General features: G+C 37.0%; 1 protein-coding gene, 1 non-coding gene and 1 pseudogene across 5 annotated transcripts in view; 2 read left to right on the top strand and 1 right to left on the bottom strand.

Annotated features, from left to right (window-relative positions):
• Window positions 1-20,826, top strand: part of MBD5 (methyl-CpG binding domain protein 5) — a 471,857-nt gene that overhangs the window by 256,599 nt on the left and 194,432 nt on the right. The gene's annotated exons all lie outside the window — the stretch shown is intronic.
• LOC123814449 lies at window positions 8,045-8,170 on the top strand. Its single transcript, XR_006784913.1, has one exon. It is a non-coding gene; the product is annotated as a small nucleolar RNA SNORA33 (small nucleolar RNA).
• Window positions 11,128-11,600, bottom strand: LOC123813898 (annotated as a pseudogene).

The following is a 20,826-nucleotide window of genomic DNA, read 5'->3' as shown; positions in this document are numbered from 1 at the left end:
AAGAATTTTTGTTGTGTTTTTTATATACATCTATCCTGGTCTTTCCTTTTGAATTTGTTTCATACTTTCTAGTTCTTTGTTATGGATGGTATTTATTCCTTTGTTTATTTTGTCAATCATAAACTTATTTTTAAGGCGTTGTCTGACTTCCCTGTGTATGTATTTATTACTGATATTTATTTTTTCTTTTTTAATTTTACATAACCTTCTAATTCTTGAGATTCTTTTACTTCCTTTCTTCGCTTTAATTTTCCTCATGTGCTTTGGAAATTATTTTGTAGGCTCATCTTGAAGGGAAACTTTTTTTAATTTTTAATTTTATTTTATTTTAAACATTGTTCAAGTACAGTTTTCTCCCTTTTACCCCCATTCCAGCCCACCCACCCAACCCTCCCCACTTCCCTCCCATTACCACCCTCCCCCTAGTTTTTGTCCATGTGTCCTTTAAATTTGTTCCTGTAAACCCTTCCCATTCTCCCCTGAAATTCCCTCTTCTCTCCCCTCTGGTCACTGTCAGTCTGTCCTCTATTTCAGTGTCTTTGGTTACATTTTGCTTGTTTCTTTGTTTTGTTGTTTAGGTTCCTGTTAAAGGTGAGATCATCTGGTATTTGTCTTTCACTGCCTGGCTTGTTTCACTTAGCATGCTTGCCAGCTCCATCCAAGCTGTTGCTCCTTCTTTCTTTCTGTTGCATAGAATTCTATTGTGTAAATGTACCATAGTTTTTTGATCCATTTATTTACTGATGGGCATCTAGGTTGCTTCTAGCACCTAGCTGTTGTAAATTGTGCTGCTATGAACATCGGGGTGCAAAGGTTCTTTTGGATTGGTGTTTTAGTGTTCTTAGGATATAGTCCCAGCAGTGGAATTGCAGGGTCAAAAGGCAGATCCATTTCTAGTTTTCTGAGGAAGTTCCATACTGCTTTCCATAGTGGTTGTACCAGTCTGCAGTCCCACCAACAGTGCACTAGGGACCCCTTTTCTCCACAACCTCTCCAACACTTGTTTGTTGCTTTGTTTATGGTGGCCATTCTGACTGGTGTGAAGTGGTATCTCATTGTGGTTTTAATGACATGAAACTTTTTATCTCCATTACTGTCCTCTGGGTATGCTAATCACGGAGGCAGTGGGTTGCGCAGCCTGTGGTTTAGGAGGCAGACTCTGTCTGCATCCTCTGACTTGGGTTTATATACCGTAACCTTTAGATCTAAGAGCATTTTCAGTCTCTTTTGATAGTTTAAGGAATCACTCCTCGGTGCAGATTTTACCCACTAAGACTAGCTGAAGGCTTTTGCCAGGTGGTTCTTTTTAATCTGAACTAACCCTGGTGTCTCTGAGTGTTACCAAACCTGGAACCAAACAAGTCTAACTATTAGCTTGCTTACTACTTTGTGTTCAGTTACATGGGGATTTTTATTTTTAGAACCAGTATATCTTTCCATTTTTCCCTCTATGTCTTATCTATAATTACTAAATATCTGAAATAGAGAAGACTCTAAAATGTATACTCCCCATGCTCTCTGACCTAGAAGTCCTAGCAATATAGTTTTCCCATAAGTATTTGGAAATTAGGACATGAATCCTTGTCAAATCCATCATATTTGGTATATGTATGTAGATTCATTCTTCTGCTTGGTAATGCACAGATCTGCTATCAAAACAAGAATATGAACACCAACTCATATTTCAGGGATGTGACTTCTGGACTCCACTTGAATGGGTTCAACTTATGACATTGGTATTTGCTTCCCGTGGGACTCAACTTTTCTAAGGCTTTTATTTCTTCATCTGTATTTATGAGTTTGTATCTACCTCATAGACATCTGTAAAGGATTAAATATGGAAATATATAAAACACTAGCATAATATGTAACTTAAAATAAGCCCTCAATGAATGTTAGCTGTTATTTATATAGTGGAGTTGCATGATATGCCTATTTGATTATATAAATTCACCCATAGTCATTTTCTTTTGTGAAATACATGTAGGATAAAATTATATTTTAGGTATATACCTATTATATGTGATACATTCATTGTACTTTGAAGTTAAGTATTACCAAGGTTGTTAAATCCTCTGTACTGTGTATTTATTACCATTTGATGGATGATGTAAATTATCTTCAAAGTTAATTTTGACTACTATATATTTTTCCTTACAGACCAACTTTAAGACTTAATCTTCTCATCAGATATAACTATCATTAGTTATCTCTATTCATGTGTGCATTTATGACAGGCATTGATAATTATATATAACATTGCAATAATAGAAAATCATTTGATCTGAGAATCAGAAGATCTGGATTCAGGTCTGACCTCTGCCAGTCTCTGGAGGTTGGGATTTTTATCCAGTTGCCTCACCTCTGAACCTCAGTCTCTTAATTTGTAAAACAGAGATAATAATGTCCATATACCGGATGTTTATCAAGATTAAATGAAATAAAGTGTGAAAATGCAATCTGTAAATTGTAAACAGCTCTACAAAATAAGCTGTGATTGCTTGTCTTCATTAGAGGTTGTAGGGAGATTATATGGAAACAGGTAGTCCTGTGCCTGTAAAGACTTTTTCAGTTGCAGTCCTCCTGCACGTTTTGTAATAATGAAAAACTTCCAGTGAGGATTCTATGTAGAATCGTTCTGTGATTCTTAGGTGATGGCAGTGAAGTAAATACACATTATCTAGTGTTTGTGTATGACAGTTTAACTGTTGAGACCAAAGTTTTGTACTCCTTTGCTTTCTCAAACACAGCATACAACATTTAGGTCTTAGCAATTTGATGTATAAGTAAAGAATCCTAATTTTAGTTCTGAAGGTAGTTGAGCTAGCATTTTCTTCCTGATGAGATAGATATTACATACCATTAATGGACTCTGCTGAACAAACCTAAGAGCCAAGTTGTCTCTCCTTAGTCGATTCCCCTATTTTGAGTCACAAGAAAGGTGTTCCTCACCTAAATCTCCAATACAGCTTTCCCCTTCCTCCTGCAGACTCAAATGCAGCAGAAACTACTATAAGTGGAACATAAGTTTTACTTCATTCTTGCTAGGGCAGAATACATTTAAAGTAAAATTGCTTTTGTATCCTCCTGTTTTACTGAATTCATTTATCAGTGCTAGTAGTTTCTTGGTGGAATCTTTGGGGTTCTCTATGTATGGTATCACATGATCTGCAAATAATGACAATTTTACTTCTTCCATTCCAATTTGAATGCTTTCTATTTCTTCTTCTTGTCTGACTGCTGTGGCTAGGACTTCCAGCACTATGTTGAATAAGAGAGGTGAAAGCAGACATCCCTGTCTTGTGCCTGATCTTAAGGGGAAAACTTGTAGCTTTGGTCCATTGAGTATGATGCTGGAAGTAAGTCTGTCACATATGGTCTTTCTTATGTTTAGGTATGTTCCCTCTATTCCCACTTTGCTGAGAGTTTTTATCATAAATGGGTGCTGGATTTTATCACATGCTTTTTCTGCATCTGTTGAATGATGTGATCATGTGGTTTCTACCCTTCATTTTGTTTATATGGAGTATCATATTTAATGATTTGTGAATGTTGTACCAACCTTGCATCAAACTAAAAAGTTTTTGCACAGCAAAGGAAACCATCAACAAAATAAAAAGACAACCCACTAAATGAGAGAACATATATGCCAATATATCTGATAAAGGGTTAATATCCAAAATTTATAAAGAACTTACAAAACTCAATACAAAAAAAACCTACAATCTAATTAAAAATATGGGCAGAGAACCTGAATAGACACTTCTCCAAAATGGACACACAAATGGCCAATAGACATATGAAAATTGCTCAGTGTCACTAATCATCAGAGAAATGCAAATTAAAACCACAGTGAGATTCATCTCACACCTGTGAGAACAGCTACCCTCGATAAATAAACAAGTTCTGGCAAGGATGCAGAGAAAGGGGAACCCTTTTGCACTGTTGGTGGGAATTCAGATTGGTGCAGCCACTGTTAAAAGCAGTATGGAGTTTCCTTAAAAAATTAAAAATGGAACTGCCTTATAACCCAGGGATTCCACTGCTGGGAATTTATCCGAAGAAAGCCAAAACACAAATTAGAAAGAATATAAGCACCCCTATGTTTATTGCAGCGTTATTTACAATAGCCAAGATTTGGAAGTAGCCCAAGTTTCCATCAGTAGATGAGTGGACAAAACAACTATGTTACATTTACACACTGCAGTACTATTCTGCCTTAAAAATAAGAAAATTTTACCCTTTGCAACAGCATGGATGGACCTGGAGAATATTATGCTAAGTGAAATACGCCAGACCAAGAAAGACAAATACCATATGATTTCACTCATATGTGTAATCTAATGAACAAAGTGAACTAACAAGCAAAAATAGAGACAGACTCTTAGACAGAGAGCAGGTTGACAGCTCTGAGGGTGAGGGGTTGTTGGAGGGTGGAGGGATCAAGCAAAAAAGAAAAAGGACTCATGGGTAAGATAACAGTGTGGGTATTGCTGGGGACTGGGGTCAGGGAGGGAAGAAGGGAGTGGGTGCAGGTGGAAATAAGAGCGATAAATGTTAATAGAAAAAATGCAATAAAAAAACAAACTATTAAAAAATAAAGTAAAATTGCTGCTTCTGGAAGCCAAGTAAAAGTTTAGGATGTAAGCTTACAGCTTTACTCAGCTGCTTTTTAACATCTTTCCTTCTTAACTATCTTCTTAATTTTCCACATAGGGTTTAAAACTCAAACAATATTAAAAAAGTATTCACTGAATATCTTGATTCTGCCCATGTCCCTGTCTCCACCCACCACTACTCCCCTCTAGTCAAAGCTATTACTAGTTTCTTGTGTATCCTTCTGGTGTTTCTTCAGACACACAAATTTAAAAATGTAGATGGACCTGGCTGGCGTAGCTCAGTGGATTGAATGCGGGCTATGAACCAAAGTGTTGCAGGTTCGATTCCCAGTCAGGGTACATGCCTGGGTTGCAGGGCACGGCCCCCAGCAACCACACGTTGATGTTTCTCTCTCTTTCTCCCTCCCTTCCCTCTCTAAAAATAAATAAATAAAATCTTAAAAAAATATAGATGGATATAGATAGAGATATATTCTCACCTTTCTTACCCAAATAATAGCATACTATATAATGCTATATTTACTTATATATAGCACAGTATATATATGGCATACTATATAGTATATATATATAGTATATATTAGTATAAGATATATAGTATATATAGTATATATTAGTATAAGATATATAGTATATAGAATAGTACATATATACACACTATATATATAGCATACTATATATATATTGTTTCCACTCTTCTTATTTTATTGAATAGTTTCTCTTGGAGTTTCCCTTTGTTTTTGCTTGAATGTCAATACATAGAGAACATCTTTATTTCTGTTTAGAGTTGTGTGGTATTCCATGGAAAGTATGCACAGTAGTTTATTTAATCAATGTCTAAAGGAGAAACACTTGAGTTGTTCTCACTCTTTCCCTGATACAAATACTGCTACAGTGAAGAACTTTGCATGTTGTCATTTAGGACATGTGAGAGTATCTATAGGACATATTTTTAAATGTAGGATTGCTGAGTAAAAGAGAAAATGCATTTTTAAAAACTTGTCTTTATTATTTTAACCACAAATGCAGAACAACAGAGTGGGGGCACAGGGGTGGAGCCTGTTGGTGGAACTGTGCACAGTCCTGCATTTGGTCCCGGCTTCCTCAGTCCCGTGTCTTGTGTCTTTGGGCAGGTCAGTTCCCCTCTTGAGGACTGTACTGGTGTCCTCCTCCACAAAAATGGGAGAACAACCGGCTGGTGTGGCTCTGTGGATTGAGTGCCGGCCTGCAAACCAAAGGGTCACCAGTTTAATTCTAAGTCTAGAGCATGTGCCTGGGTTGCGGCCTCGTCCCTAACAGTGGGCTCAGGATAGGCAACCACACATTGATGTTTCTTTCCCTCTAGCCCTCTCTCCCTTCCCCTCTCTAAAAGTAAATAAATAAAATCTTTAAAAAATAAAAATACATATTAAAAAATAAGAGAACAGTCTCTATCTCAATTGGGTAATGATCAGGTTAGATGAGAAATGGGTGGGAATTGTCAGCACCACTGACTGTTAAGGTGCTGTGATTATTAACCTGATAATGACCACAACCCTGATTCCCACATGCTAATCTCACTTGCTTTTATTTTTTTAAATTACCATTCAGTAAAACTGGCTTTTTCTTTCCTTTAATGTAGTTTTCTATAAATTTTAACACATGCATAGATTTGTGTAACTATCACCATAATCTGGATGCCAAGTAGTAAATGCATTTTTAATTTTTTGTACAGCTTCACTGAACTCCCCACAGCACTGTGTGAGTGATTTTTCTCTCATGGCCTTGGCAAAAGATAGAGTTGGTGGTTTGTGTGCCGTGGTTGTTTGTTTGTTGTAGTATTCCCCGTGCAGGGTCTTAGGCAGTGGGCTAGTGCTGTCCCAGCTGTCTGGTCCTCCTTCTCTTGATTAAAGTTGCTTAAGCCTAAAATCTGAAGCTTAAAAAGAAAAATAATATTAAACAAAGGCTTCGTATTTTAATCACAATTTAAAGCAGCCACTTTTCCCATCTGCTCCTGAAACAAATAGCTCAGTGTATAGCATTCTGTCATTTTGAATAACTAAGGAATAACTGAAGGAAAGCAGAGAGTAGTCTATATTGCGGTTGTATACCTTTGCAATGTTAACTGTTCTTCACTAAATGTTCACAAGTTCAGATACACACATAACTTCTCTTTTCTGCCTCCTACCCATGTAAAAGCATTTATAAATGAAAGCATGATTAAGAAGATCTTACAATTTTGTATTTTTGTTTGTAAACTTAATAAAAGAAAGAATGGTGTTAATATAGTATTGACATAAGAAAATTCAACTAAAGTGTTATAACATTTTCTTTCTTTACTGTAAATATAAATTACCCATACATAACCAAAATAGCATTGCCTTTTACAAGGTTTGGCAACCACTGGCCTGCCAGCCTGATTCAATCAGCAGGCTTGTATCATGTGTCTCACATAATCTTTCCAAATTAGGAGATTTTACATTAAAATCCAAATTTTGCCTTCACTTGAATAACAGAGTATCTGTCCACAAATGCCCATAGTATCCTATTGATGGGGTATCACTCTAATTTACTACATTCTTATACCTGGCCTCTCCACTCGTTTTGTTTTTACTTATGCTTCAGAATACTATATAATTTGATTAAAGTTGTAATAAGCCTTAACATCAGTGATCACTTGTTTTTTAAGCTTTTGTTTTAATCCTTACTCAGGGATACATGTATTGGTGGCGGGGGAGGGGGGGGAAAGAGAGGCCTGATCTGTGCCTCCCCAACACACCCAGACCAGGGACAGAACGTGCAGCCTTTTGGTGTACAGGACAATGCTCCAACCAGCCAAGCCACCCAGCCAGGGTACAAACACTTGTTTTTATTACCAGTGTTTTCAGATTTACACATAGTATTTAGCAATAATATTTCAGTAAAAAATGTACAATTATCATGATAAAAGTGGTCTTAAAAAACATGGAATCTTGGCAGGTGGCTTTTCCTTCCATGTATCACTTCCCCCACCCGGCCCCCAACATGCCCAGGTACCACCGCCTGGCATTACCGCTCTGGGGTCATTGGGGGAGGGGGGTGGGGTTCACGCTGTCCTGTGGTCTTGAGATTTTTATTTTTGCATGTGTAATCCATCTTGTACAAGTAGCTCACTTTGTAAACACTGTATATTTCCCCTGCCCCCATGGCTGCTGGTGTAAATAAACTGCATCTCCCATTGAGGGGTGGGGGTGGAACATGGAATCTGACATTTAATTTAATGCTTGAACTAGTTAACATAGAGGTTTTTTCCTTTTAATAATGAACATATTTTCTTACTGTCTTGGAAAACTATCATTGACTTTTATCACTTTCCAAATGATTCCTGATTTCTTCATGTAATAAATTGATTCCATATTTATGTCATTTGATTTCTAATATATATCTTTAAAAAATTTTCAGTTGCAAAGCCAGCTAATGAGTCTGCTTACCTGAATGTGTACCTGCAGAAATTTAGAGAATGTTGGCTATAGTAAAGCCATGTTATCTTTAAAGACCTGGAGGTCATTAAGGTCCCTAAAAATGCTATAAGGGGAAAAAACACCTTCAGTTGCTCAGAAATGTTACACCAAGGTTAATCAGAGTCATGATCATATGTCCTCTGCACTTCAGTCCCTGAGCTCACTGACCGCATAAACTTCCCATTGATTTTCATCTTCCAAACTTTGTAGACCACTGTTTATTTAGATAAGTGTTAATCGCTTATTCATCCAGCACCGTACATTCTCTGCATTAAAATCTCTCATGGTGTAAAATCTCTCTTCAATACTGAAGATGATGGACACTGCTTTGCTTGTTAACACTGATGCAGAACTATGGAATGCTTTGTTATGAGCACGTTTAATTAAGGCTTACATCTGTGTTGAAAAAGCATTCAGTGAATCTGGTTCTACTCATTTTTAGCATAAAAAGACTTATCATTTTTCTATATTGTTATTGTTGTTACATGAGAATAATTGGCACCAGGGCAAGGAGTCTAACTGAAGACTTATGAGAGATAGTGGGACATGGGAGTGGAAAGGGAAGTTTTAATAGGACTTTATCATGGGAAGTATTAAACTGAAAGCTATTTAAATGTTACGATTTTAACTGTGGGAATAATGACAATCAACAAAGAATGAATGACATTTCTGTTTTCTTTTTTGTAATTTCTAACACAGTTGACAACACAGTATGAATGTTATGCTTATTGTTTCATTTTCTAGCATGATTTTAAAGAGGTGCCTTTTTTGGGGGGAAATATATATATATATATATATATATATATATATATATATATATATATATATATATATATATATATATCAGAGAGCCCTGACTGGTGTGGTTCAGTTGGTTAGGCGTCATTCGGCAAAGCGAAAGGCCACCTGTTTGAATCCTAGTCAGGGTTACGTGCCTGGATTGCAGGTTCAGTCTCTGGTTAGGTCACACTCAAGAGAGAACTGATTAATGTTTCTCTCTCACATAGATCTTTCTCTCCCTCTCTTCTTCCCTTCCCCTCTCTCTAAAAATAAATAAATAAAATCTTTTTTAAAATATCCAAGAATTTTTTTCAATTTTTCCAGTGCCCTCTCTAATTATTTGATATTTAAATCACTTTCCTTGGTGCACCCAAAAAATAAATAAAAATTATTTTTAAATATTCAGAAATTTTTTTCAGTGGTTTCTATAATTATTTTATATTTAAATTACTGTCCTTTGGTGCACCCATTGAAACATTATCTTCACAGATTTTTCCCTATTTCACTTTCAGTTTGTCTAACTGGCTTTTTGTGTGATTTGAGAAGTATTTAAATACTACTTTCAGTAACCTTATGAAATTCTGCATTTTTTGAATATGGACTTTGAGGCAATTTGAATTGTACTATTTATAGCCATAAATAGCTTCCCAAAGGAACAGATACATTTACAGAATCCAGTGATTAAGTAGAGACCAACCAACAAAACTTTGGTCACAATGGGTGAATACAGGGTTTGGTATTGAACCAGGAAGAATGCACTTATATGAGTAGAGAACAATTAGTGAGTGATGCATACATCAGTGTTTTATGCTGTGAGAACTTTTGCGTAGGTGACAAATATTTACATAATGGCAACTTTCTATTTTATCTTTAGCCTTCTGGATATGGAACTGTGGCTTTCTGGGTGGCAGATTCTGAGGTTTTTTGAGTTTAACATGATAGCTTCCCCATCTCTCATAAACTCATCAATTATAATATTTTATTACAAGTCATAAATTTGTATGTGTATAAACTTCAGACTTTGAAAAAAACTGAATTGATTCCTTTAAACTAATAAGATGTAAATTCATTCATAGCATTGACTAAACTGGGTGGCCAGTGTTGATAGTGGTATTTATTTACCATGAATACTATTCTACTACCCAAAAATATATATTTTTCTATGTGATAGATATTAGACAAAAGAATGGAGTACCCATTGACTCTTTATTGCATTACAGTAGATGCCCCAACCACAGATCTGTAGCTGGGAAGACAAAGCCCTGATGACAGGATGAGATGAACCATAGGTGTAGTTAACCACTCACTGCAGGATGTATTTAGTGCAATCAGTCACAAGTTAATTTTTTAGAAGTGAGTTTTGAAGTAAAAATAATAAAAAGAAAAAACAGTTTAATAATCATATTAATGGTCAAATGATATAAACACTGGTTAAATGTCAGAATTTTAAAAATTCTGACATTTATTGTTCAAAGACTTTTGAATAATGCTAAGAAAAGACTCTTCTGGGTTTCCCGTATATGTATATAGTAAGTTCTGTAATTAGGAAATAAATTTCATTCTAACCTGAAGTGATTGTTCTCCCTTGTGAACTTGTAGAAGCCTCATTTTCCATATTGCTTCCTTAACAAATAATTTTGTACCAACTTTGATAAACTTCTCAGCTATTTTCAGAAACTTATTTTCTTATTAGAAGAGTTCTTTATTTCTGCTCCTTTCATATACCTTATTGCTCAGGAAACAGTCTTATATACACATCTGAAATAATGTTCTGCCATACACTCTGTTTAAAGGCAAAGCACCATAGGTGAAGCTGTCCAGAGTTCTCAGCTTACGGGATGTTAAGTTGAGAACTTGCTTCCCAATTTTATATTAATTTCTGAAAGTCAGAAATGTCAACTCCAAAAAATGTTAAGAGGGTTGTAAAAACTAATCACTCTATTCAATATTATAGTTTTATAAATGGAGTATATTTTCTTTAAGAAATTAAAAACAGAAAAAATGCCACTTAACATCATTTGTTTGTCAGTTTAGGTAAGCAGGAAAAAGTGTCATAAACTTGTGTCTTTAATACTAAGAAGATATTCTAGTCCAAGCTTTAATATGCTTCTCGTGTTTTCTACTAGATGTTTCTTTTTCTATTGCTCTTCATCCCTTTCCATATATCAAACCAGAGGATTGGTTCATCCTTTAAAGCTTCAGTGAGAAGAACAAATCCAGTATCCACAGATTTCTTCTCAAAAGGGACTCTAACCCATAAGATAGCCCGGCAGTTTCATTCTCATAAATACTCTAGCCATAATAAAATTCAGTAGGACACAGACCAATCCAATGAACATCCAATGAATGGAAGCTGAACAGAAGAAGAAATCTATTGAGTTTTGGAATGTTTGGAGCATCAGATCAGTCTAGGATTATGAAACCTAAACCTCCCATTATAAACAGGAAGCTGGATGCAAGTCCATCTATAACATACTGTCCATTTACTCTGTAGGCTAAGAAAGCTTACTGGTCTCTGATACCCATGTTCATCAGTTATAGAGCCAACACTTGGAGGTTCAACGATAACATCATAAATTATTTCTCTGATGATAAGAAATTAAGACACCACCATCAGAGGGTACGCCATCATGGCCAAGGGCACATGCACTCAGGGCAGCTTCTTCAGCCTCAGGTTGGAACATCCCAACACTAAAAATAAGACTCAGTACAAAGTCTTCATGTTGGTGGTGGCGAGGACAGCTCTTGGTCTCCTGTTTTCAGAAACTTATTTAAATCTTATATTGTTATTGAACTCCTTTCATGCTTAAACTTTTCCATCCAAACCATAAGCCTCTTGTAATCCATCATATTCTTCACTTTTTACTATAGTGCCTTGCTAATAGTAGATGTGGCCAAAAATTTATTTCATTTGATTGATAAACACACTGTCTTCCAGAATAAGAAAATTTAACTTGACTCCTATTTAATGGTTGGTACATTGCTGTCACAAAACTGGGCAAAGCCTTTATAGCAAACATTAACCATTACTACCATTACTAAACTTACAATGAGTTCTTATTCCCTTATGAGGGAAACATGATGACATATTGATGAAATATGCAGAAACAGGTATTTTCTTACATTGCTCGTGGATATGAACTGATACAGTTTTTGGAAAGTAAGATATATATGTATATTGTAACCTAAATATATCAGTTATTCTTTCACCTGGTTTCTAAAAATCTATTCCAAAGTGTAGAAAAAGCATTATCCCAAGGAAATTTTGTGACATTATTTATAATAATTAAATTTGGACAAAACCAAATGATAAATAATAACACTAAGTTATTATTTAGTTCAATAATATGAAGATATTATATATAATGTTTGCAAACAAATTGTTAAAAGATAAACTTTTTGTTATAACTATATAGCTTTAAAGACTCTAGATGGCAGAGGAGTAAGTGAAACCTAGAGTAACTTCCTCTCAGAGCCAATCTGGAATTACAACAAAATTGTAGCGAAATCATCTTGAATAACCCACTGAACATCAGCTAGAGAGAAGCCTTACAACCATAGACAGACAGAAGAAAACATTTTAGCACAATGTGACTGGTAGGGAGTGTGGAGGACATGTGACAGGTCTGGCTGGGCTCCCATAGGTGGAAGCTGAAGTGCCAGAGGGATATTTCAGTGGCCAGAGGATCCCCCTGAGAAGTGTGGGTTCAGACGTCAAGCTGGGCTCCCCAGCCTTCAGCACCAAAGCCAGAAAGGAAGTCAGATAATATATAGCTGTGAAAGGCAGCAGGGGTCCAGTCAGCCAGGGAGAGACAGCAGGAGATAAAGAGCCTTTTAAAAGGCCAAAGCACAAATTTTTGTTTGCAGTCATTTAACCTTCGTTGCAGGAAAAGGGAGGGCTGCCAGGATTCCTGTGCTGAGTTATTCCCCACAAGGTAGGAACCATCTCTATCAGGCAGAGCACTCCTTTCTGAAAGGAATGAGCCTGAGAGGAAGCAATAGCCCCACCCACAGGAATCACTCTGCCCTTCCCTGTGGTGTTTAAGTCTGACTGCTGATCATATGTCGATTAGATTAACAACTGATTGGGTTAGTGGCTGATTGGATTAACATCTAAAGCAGAAAATATACGGAAGCACCCAAAATGGGAAGATAAAGAAATACACTCCAGAGACTTCTGGCAAGATGGAGGCATAGGTGGACGCACCATACCTCCACGCACAACTAAGATTAGAACAACAACAATTTAGAGTTAGAATAACACCCAGAACTGATAGAGAATTTATCTGAATGGAAGTAGGACAGCCAAGAAGTTGAAGTAGACCCATTCATCCAGACCAGTAGGAGGGGTGGAGAAGAGCAGCTGGGCGCGGGCGCGGTGCTCAGAGAACAGGGAGAACTGGCGCATAAGGCAACTGGGAGCGAGTAAGGCATCTGGGGCACACAAGATCGTAGCAGGTGGACCCTGAGTACGCAAGCGGCAGCTGGCAGATCCAGTGAGGCAGCGATTGTGGAGCAGGGCAGAGTGCGAACCCAGAATCCCAGAGAAAGGACTGAGGTCCCAGGAGAACGGAGCTACCGCCATTGTTCCCCCTCAACCCCGCCCCCACATACAACGTCACAATCTAGCAACTGGGGTACCCAGCCCTGGTGAACACCTAAGGCTCTGCCCCTCACTGTAACAGGAGCAACCAGACCAAAAGAAAAAAAAAGAGAGAGAGAGAGAGAGAGACATGTCTCCAACAGAAGAACAGATCAATGCCCCAGGACTCATCCTTTTGAGAGACTAAGAGATAGCCAAACTATCAGATGCACAGTTCAAAACACTAGTGATCAGGAAGCTCACAGAATTGGTTGATTTTGGACACAAATTAGATGAAAAAATGCAGGTTACCATAAAAGAGACGAAGGAAGATGCACGGAGAACCAATAGTGATAGGAAGGAAACTGGGACTCAAAACAATAGAGTGGACCAGAAGGAAGAAAGAAACAACCAAACAGGAAAGAATGGAGAAATAAGAATTCAAAAAAAACGAGGAGAAGCTTAGAAACCTCCAGGACATCTTTAAACATTCCAACATCCAAATTATAGGGGTACCAGAAGGGGAAGAGGTAGAGCAACAGATTGAACACGTATTTGAACAAATAATAAAGGAGAACTTCCCCATTCTAGCAATGGAAATAGATTTCCAGGAAATCCAGGAAGCGCAGAGAGCCCCAAAGAAGTTAGACCCAAGAAGAAACACACCAAGGCACATCATAATTACATTAGCCAAGGTAAAAATGAAGGAGAGAATCCTAGAAGCAGCAAGAGATAAGGGGACAGTCACCTACAAAGGAGTTCCCATCAGACTGTCAGCTGATTTCTCAAAAGAGACCTTGCAGGCAAGAAGGGGCTGGAAAGAAGTATTCCAAGTCATGAAAGGCAAGGACCTATATCCCAGATTACTCTATCCAGCAAAGCTTTCATTTAGAATGGAAGGGCAGTTAAAGTGCTTCTCAGATAAGGTCAAGTTAAAGGAGTTCATCATCACCAAGCCCTTATTTTATGAAATGTTAAAGGGACTTATCTGAGAAAAGAAGATAGAAAAAAAGATGTATAGTAAAAGGACAGCAAACTCACAATTATTAACAACCACACCCTAAAGCAAAACCCAAAAGAAGCTAAGCAAACAACTAGAACAGGAACAGAACCACAGAAATAGAGATCACATGGAGGGTTAGCAACAGGGGAGTGGGAGGAGGAGAGAGGGGGGAAAAGGTACAGAGAATAAGTAGCACAGATGGGAGGTAGAAAATAGACAGAAGGAGGGTAAGAATAGTATGGGAAATGTAGAAGCTAAAGAGCTTATAAGTATGACACATGGACATGACTAAAGGGGGGGATATGGGTGGGAGAGGGTGTACAGGGTGGAGGGCAGTGAAGTGGGGAAAATGGGACAACTGTAATAGCATAATCGATAAAATATATTAAAAAATAAAATAAAATAAAGAAATAGACTTCAAATGAAAGAACAAGAGAATTTTCTAGAAGAACTAGATGAAATGAAGTAAGCAATTTATCAAATAGAAGGTTTAGAGTAATAATTTTAAAGATACTCAACAGCATCAAAAAAGACATAGAAACTATTGAAAAGGGATCAGTCAGAAATAAAGTCAGTAATATCTTTATTTTATCTTTATTATCTTAATATACTGTAAGGAATAAACAGGTTAGATGAAGCAGAGGGTTAAATCAGTATTTGGAAGACAAGGTAGAAATACACATTCAGGCAGAGCAGAAAAAACATGAATTTAAAAAATGAAATACCAAAAAGAAAAGAGAATGAATGAGAAATTGAGAACCTATTTGAAGAAATAATGACCAAAAACTTCGCTAATCTAGAGAAGAAAAAATATGCACAAGTCCAGGAAGCTCACAGAGTCCCAAAGAGTCATATACCAAGACACATCATCATTAAAATAACAAGGCTTAAAGACAAGGAGAGAATCCTAACAGCTGCAAGAGAAAAACAAATAGTTACCTACAAAGCACCAGTTAGACTCGCATCTAAATACTCATTAGAAGCATTTCAGGCCAGAAGGGAGTGGTGTGAAATATTCAAGGTGGCAGAAAGCAAGGACCTATAACCAAGGCTACTTTACCAGCAAAGCTATCATTTAAAATCAAAGGAGGAATAAGGAACTTCCCAGACAAGTAAAAGCTAAAGAAGTTTGTTATCACCCAACAAATACTGCAACAAATGTTAAAGGACTTGCAAGGAGAAGGAGAAGGAGAAGGAGAAGAAGAAGGAGAAGAAGGAGAAGAAGAAAGGAAAAAGATAGAGGAAAACAGTCTAATCATAAAATGGCACTACATACATATCTATCAAAAATCGCCTTAAATGTAAATGGCTTAAATGTTCCACCCAAAAGATGGAGGGCAGCTGAATGGATAACAAAACAAGACTTATATATATGTTGCCTCCAAGAGACCCATCTCAGATCAAAAGATACACACAGACTAAAAGTAAAGGGTTGGAAGAAGATATTTCATGCAAATGAAAAAGAAAAAACAGCTGAGGTAGCAGTACTTACATCTGACAAAATAGGCTTTAAAACCAAGGCTATAGTAAGAGGCAAAGAAGGACATTACATAATGATAAAGGGAACAGCCCAACAAGAGGATATAACCCTGGTAAACATTTATGCACCCAACATAGGAGCACCTAAATATGTGAAGCAAATCTTGATAGACATAAAAGGAGAGATCAACAAAAATACAGTCTTAGTTGGGGATTTTAACACCCCACTGACTCCAATGGATTGATCTTACAGGTAGAAAATCAACAGAGACAACAGCATGCTAGATCAAATGGATTTAATTGATGTCTTGAGAGCATTTCACACCAAAACAGCAGAATATACACACTTTTCAAGTGCACATGGAACACTTCCTAGGATAGACCACATGCTAGGACACAAAACAAGTCTCAATAAATTTAAGATTGAAATCTTATCAAGAATCTTCTCAGACCACAATGCTATGAAACTAGAAATCAATCACAAGAAGAACACTGAAAAACACACAAAGATATGGAATCTAAATAACATGTTATTAAACAATGAATGGGTCAGTATGAGATCAAGAAAGAAATCAGAAAATACCTTGAAACAAATAAAAATTTGTACACAGCAATCCAAAATCTGTGGGACACAGAGAAAGCAATTCTAAAAGGGATATTCATAGCATTACTGGCCTATCTTAAAAAAAAAAAAAGAAAGAAAGAGAGAAAGAAAAAGCTCAAATAAACAATCTAACTTCACATTTAAAGGAACTTGAAAAGGAACAACAAACAAAGCCCAGTGTGAGTAGAAGGTAGGAAATAAGATCAGAGCAGAAATAAATGAAATAGAGTCTAAAAAAGAGATACAGAATATCAATGAATCCAAGATCTGGTTCTTTGAAAAGATAAACAAGATTGACAAACCTTTAACCACATTCATCAAGAAAAAAAGAGAAAGGACCCAAATAAATAAAATCAGAAATGCAAGAAGTGTAATAATAACTGACACCAAAGAAATACAAAGGATTGTAAGAAAATATTATGAACAATTATATGTCAGCAAACTGGACAACCTGGATGAGATGGATAAAATTTTTAGAAACGTACAATCTTCCCAGACTACATCAGGAAGTATCAGAGAATCTGGATAGATAGATTACACCTAAGGAAACTGAAGCAGTAATCAAAAAGTTCCCAACAAACAAAAGCCCTGGATAGCTTCACAGGTGAACTTTACCAAACATTCTGAGAAAAACTAACACCTCTTCTTCTCAAACTATTTCATAAAATTTAAGAGGAGGGAAGGCTCCCAAACTCATTTTATGAGGCCAGCATTATCCTAATTCCAAAACCAGATAAAGACACTACAAAAAAAGAAAATTGTAGGCCAATATCTCTGATGAACATAGATGCTAAAATCCTCAACAAAGTATTAGCAAATTGAATACAGCAATTCATCAAAAAGATGATACACCATGATCCTGTGGGATTTATTCCAGGAATGCAAGGATGGTACAGCATTCTCAAATCAATAAATGTGATTGACCACATAAACAAAATGGAGGATAAAAACCACACAATTATATCAATAGATACAGGAAAAGCTTTTAATAAAATCCAGCACCATTTATGATAAAAACTCTCAGCACAGCGGGAGTAGAAGGAATAAACCTAAACATAATAAACACCATATGTGACACACTCACTTCCAGCATCATACTCAATGAACAAAAGCTACAAGTTTTACCCTTAGGATCAAACACAAGACAGGAATGTCTGCTTTCATCTCTCTTATTCAACATAGTACTGGAAGTCCTAGCCACAGCAGTCAGACAAGAAGAAGAATAAAAGGCATCCAACTTGGAAAGGAAGATGTAAAACTGACCTTATTTGCAGATGACATGATAGTGTACATAGAGAACCCCAAAGATTCCACCAAGAAACTAATAGAACTGATAAATGAATTCATCAGAGTAGCAGGATACAAAATTAATATTCAGAAATCAGTTGCATTTTTATATGCTAACAATGAACTAAGGGAAAAGGAAATTAAGAAAACAATCTCATTCACAATTACTTCAAAAAAAGAGTAAAAATACCTAGGAATATACCTAACCAAGGATGTAAAAGACCTATCCTCAGAAAATTACAAGACATTGAAGAAAGAAATTGAACAAGATACAAATAAGTGGAGGCACGTACCATGTTCATGGTTAGGACAAATTAACACCATTAAAATGTCCGTACTACCCAAAGCATTCTATAAATTCGGTGCAATTCCTAACAAGATTCTAGTGATACATTTCACAGAACTAGAACCAATAATTCAAAACAACTATATGGAACCGCAAAAAGGCCCCACCCAGCACCAGCAATCCTGAAAAAGACCAAAGGTGGAGGAATCATACTACCTAATAATCAAACTATACTACAAGGCCATAGTAATCAAAACAGTCTGGTACTGATATAAAAACAGACACATAGATCAATGGAACAGAGTAGAGAGCCTAGAAATAAACCCACACCTTTATAGTCAATTAATATTTGACAGAAGAAGCAAGCACATACAATAAGCTAAAGACAGTTTTTTCAATAAATGGTGATGGGGAAATTGGACAGATATGTGCAGAGGAATGAAACTAGACCACCTTCTTACACCACACACAAGAATAAATTCAAAATGGATCCAACACTTAAATGTTAGACCTGAAACCATAAAAGTCATAGAAGAAAACATAGGTGGCAAAAGCTTTGAAATTGCTTGTAGCAATATTTTATTGGATATATCTCCCCAGGCAACAGAAACAAAAGAAAAAGTAAACAAATGGTACTTAATCAAACTAAAAAGTTTTTCAACAGAGAAGGAAACCATCAACAATAAAAAGACAACCCCACAGATGGGAGAACATATTCACAAATATGTCTGATAGGGGTTAACATCCAAAATTTATAATGTTCTTACAAAACTTAGCACCAAAAAAAAACACAAACAACCCAATTAAAAAATGAGCAAAGGACCTGATTTGACACTTCTCCAAGGGTCATATACAAATGGCCAATAGACATGAAAATATGCTCAACAGCCCTAATCATCAGAAAAATGCAAATAAACCACAATGAGATATCATCTCACACCTGTCAGAATGGCTATCTTCAATAAATCAAAAAGCAACAAGTGCTGGCGAGGATCAGCTATTAGCACTTTTGGTGTAGCCACTGTGGGAAGTACTATGGAGATACCTCAGAAAATTAAAAATGGATCTGCCTTTTGATCCAGCAGTCCCATTTCTAGGAGTATATCTGAAGGAACCAAAAACACTAATTCTAAATAACATAAGCACTCCTATGTTCATTGCAGCATTACGGAAGTGTTACAGTCACCAAGATATGGAAGTAGACCCAGTGTTGATCAACAGATGAGTGGATAAAACAACTATGGGACATTTATACAATGGAATTCTAGTCAGCCATAAAAAATAAGAAAAATTTACCCTTTGCAATGATATGGATAGACCTGGAGAACATAATGCTAAGTGAAATAACTAAAGTTAAAGAAAGACAAATACCATAGGATTTCACTCATATATGGAATCTAAAGAACAAACCGAACTAACAAGCAAAATAGATTCAGATTCATAAATGGAAAACAGATGAAAGCTTGGGCGGGGGTGGGGGGCATGGTATACTAGGGGGAGGAGGAATTGAGGAAAGAGGACTCAACGACACGGACAATATTGTGGTGTTTGCTGGGGGTAGGCGATTTAAGGGGACTGAAAGGTAATAGAAAAAATAGAATAAAGATTATTATTTTAAAAAATAATCAAATCATCAGTACAAATCAGATACATATATGGCTTTACATATTGTAAAGTTCTAGTCAAGATGGTGGAGTAGGTAAATGCTGTGCTCACTGCCTCCCATGACCACCTCAAAATTACAACTAAATTGTAAAACAACCACCCTTGGGAACCACCTTAAGATTAACTGAACAGTAGTCCTATATCTAGGGATATAAGAAAGAAGCCACATTGAGACTTGCAAGAGGTTGAGATGCAGGATGGACTGGTCCTACTCCCACATGTGGTCTTTAAGAATTGAAAGAGACATCTCAGCTGCAGTAGTTCCCCTTGAGGATCAAGGGTTTCCAGCTCCACACCAAGCCCAGAGCACCAATGCTGAAAAAATGAGTTTGCACAACAGATAGCTGAGAAAATCAGTAGGGACTCAGTTTGGGTGGAATGGAGGGCATCTGGAGACCAAGGTGCTCTCTAAAAGGGCCTGAGCACAGACTCAGTCTGGAACACTTGCCCTAAGCTCCAGCAAAGGAGTAGCAGCTCAAAAAGTACCTGGGATATACTCGAGTGGTGTGAGGGACTGAATTGTTCTGGCCTCAGAGTGAAGGCTGGAGGGGCAGCTCTCTCCATACTTAAGTACCTGCAGGTGCCATTGTTCCTTTGTTGACTGTTCCCCTCACCCAGCCTGTAAATGCAAGTGGACAACAGGTCTGAGTCTCCATTAAGCAGGCTAATATAGCTCTCACTCTAACATGGTAATTCCCTAAGAACTCCCTACCCAGCCTAAACCTATTTCAAAGATTAATACACAGAAGCTGCTGATCTGGGCCAATGCTGCAGACTTTCCCAAAATCTCTCAAAGGTCCACAAATCCCAAGCAAATAACAGCTGACCTGATTGATCCCTGTACATCTTGCTAATCAGCCCTCAGCCTGACACTAGAGGAAGCCGTCCTCTCTTCACATTGTAACCACACACAGGCACCTCCAAGCCCAGTATAGTCAGCTACCAACTGTAGATCACTTTGTAGCTCCTACCAGAAGGTCCTAGGCCAGAGACAGGCAGCGACTAGCCTTTGTTTGCACCAGAGCTCCTCCCAAAATGCCCC

This window comes from Phyllostomus hastatus, unplaced genomic scaffold (assembly GCF_019186645.2).
Source record: "Phyllostomus hastatus isolate PE091 unplaced genomic scaffold, TTU_PhHast_1.1 phas_contig_1, whole genome shotgun sequence".
Taxonomy (NCBI): Eukaryota; Metazoa; Chordata; class Mammalia; order Chiroptera; family Phyllostomidae; genus Phyllostomus; species Phyllostomus hastatus.
Note: the sequence above shows the minus strand (reverse complement) of the source record. Positions and strands in the feature narration are given on the sequence as shown.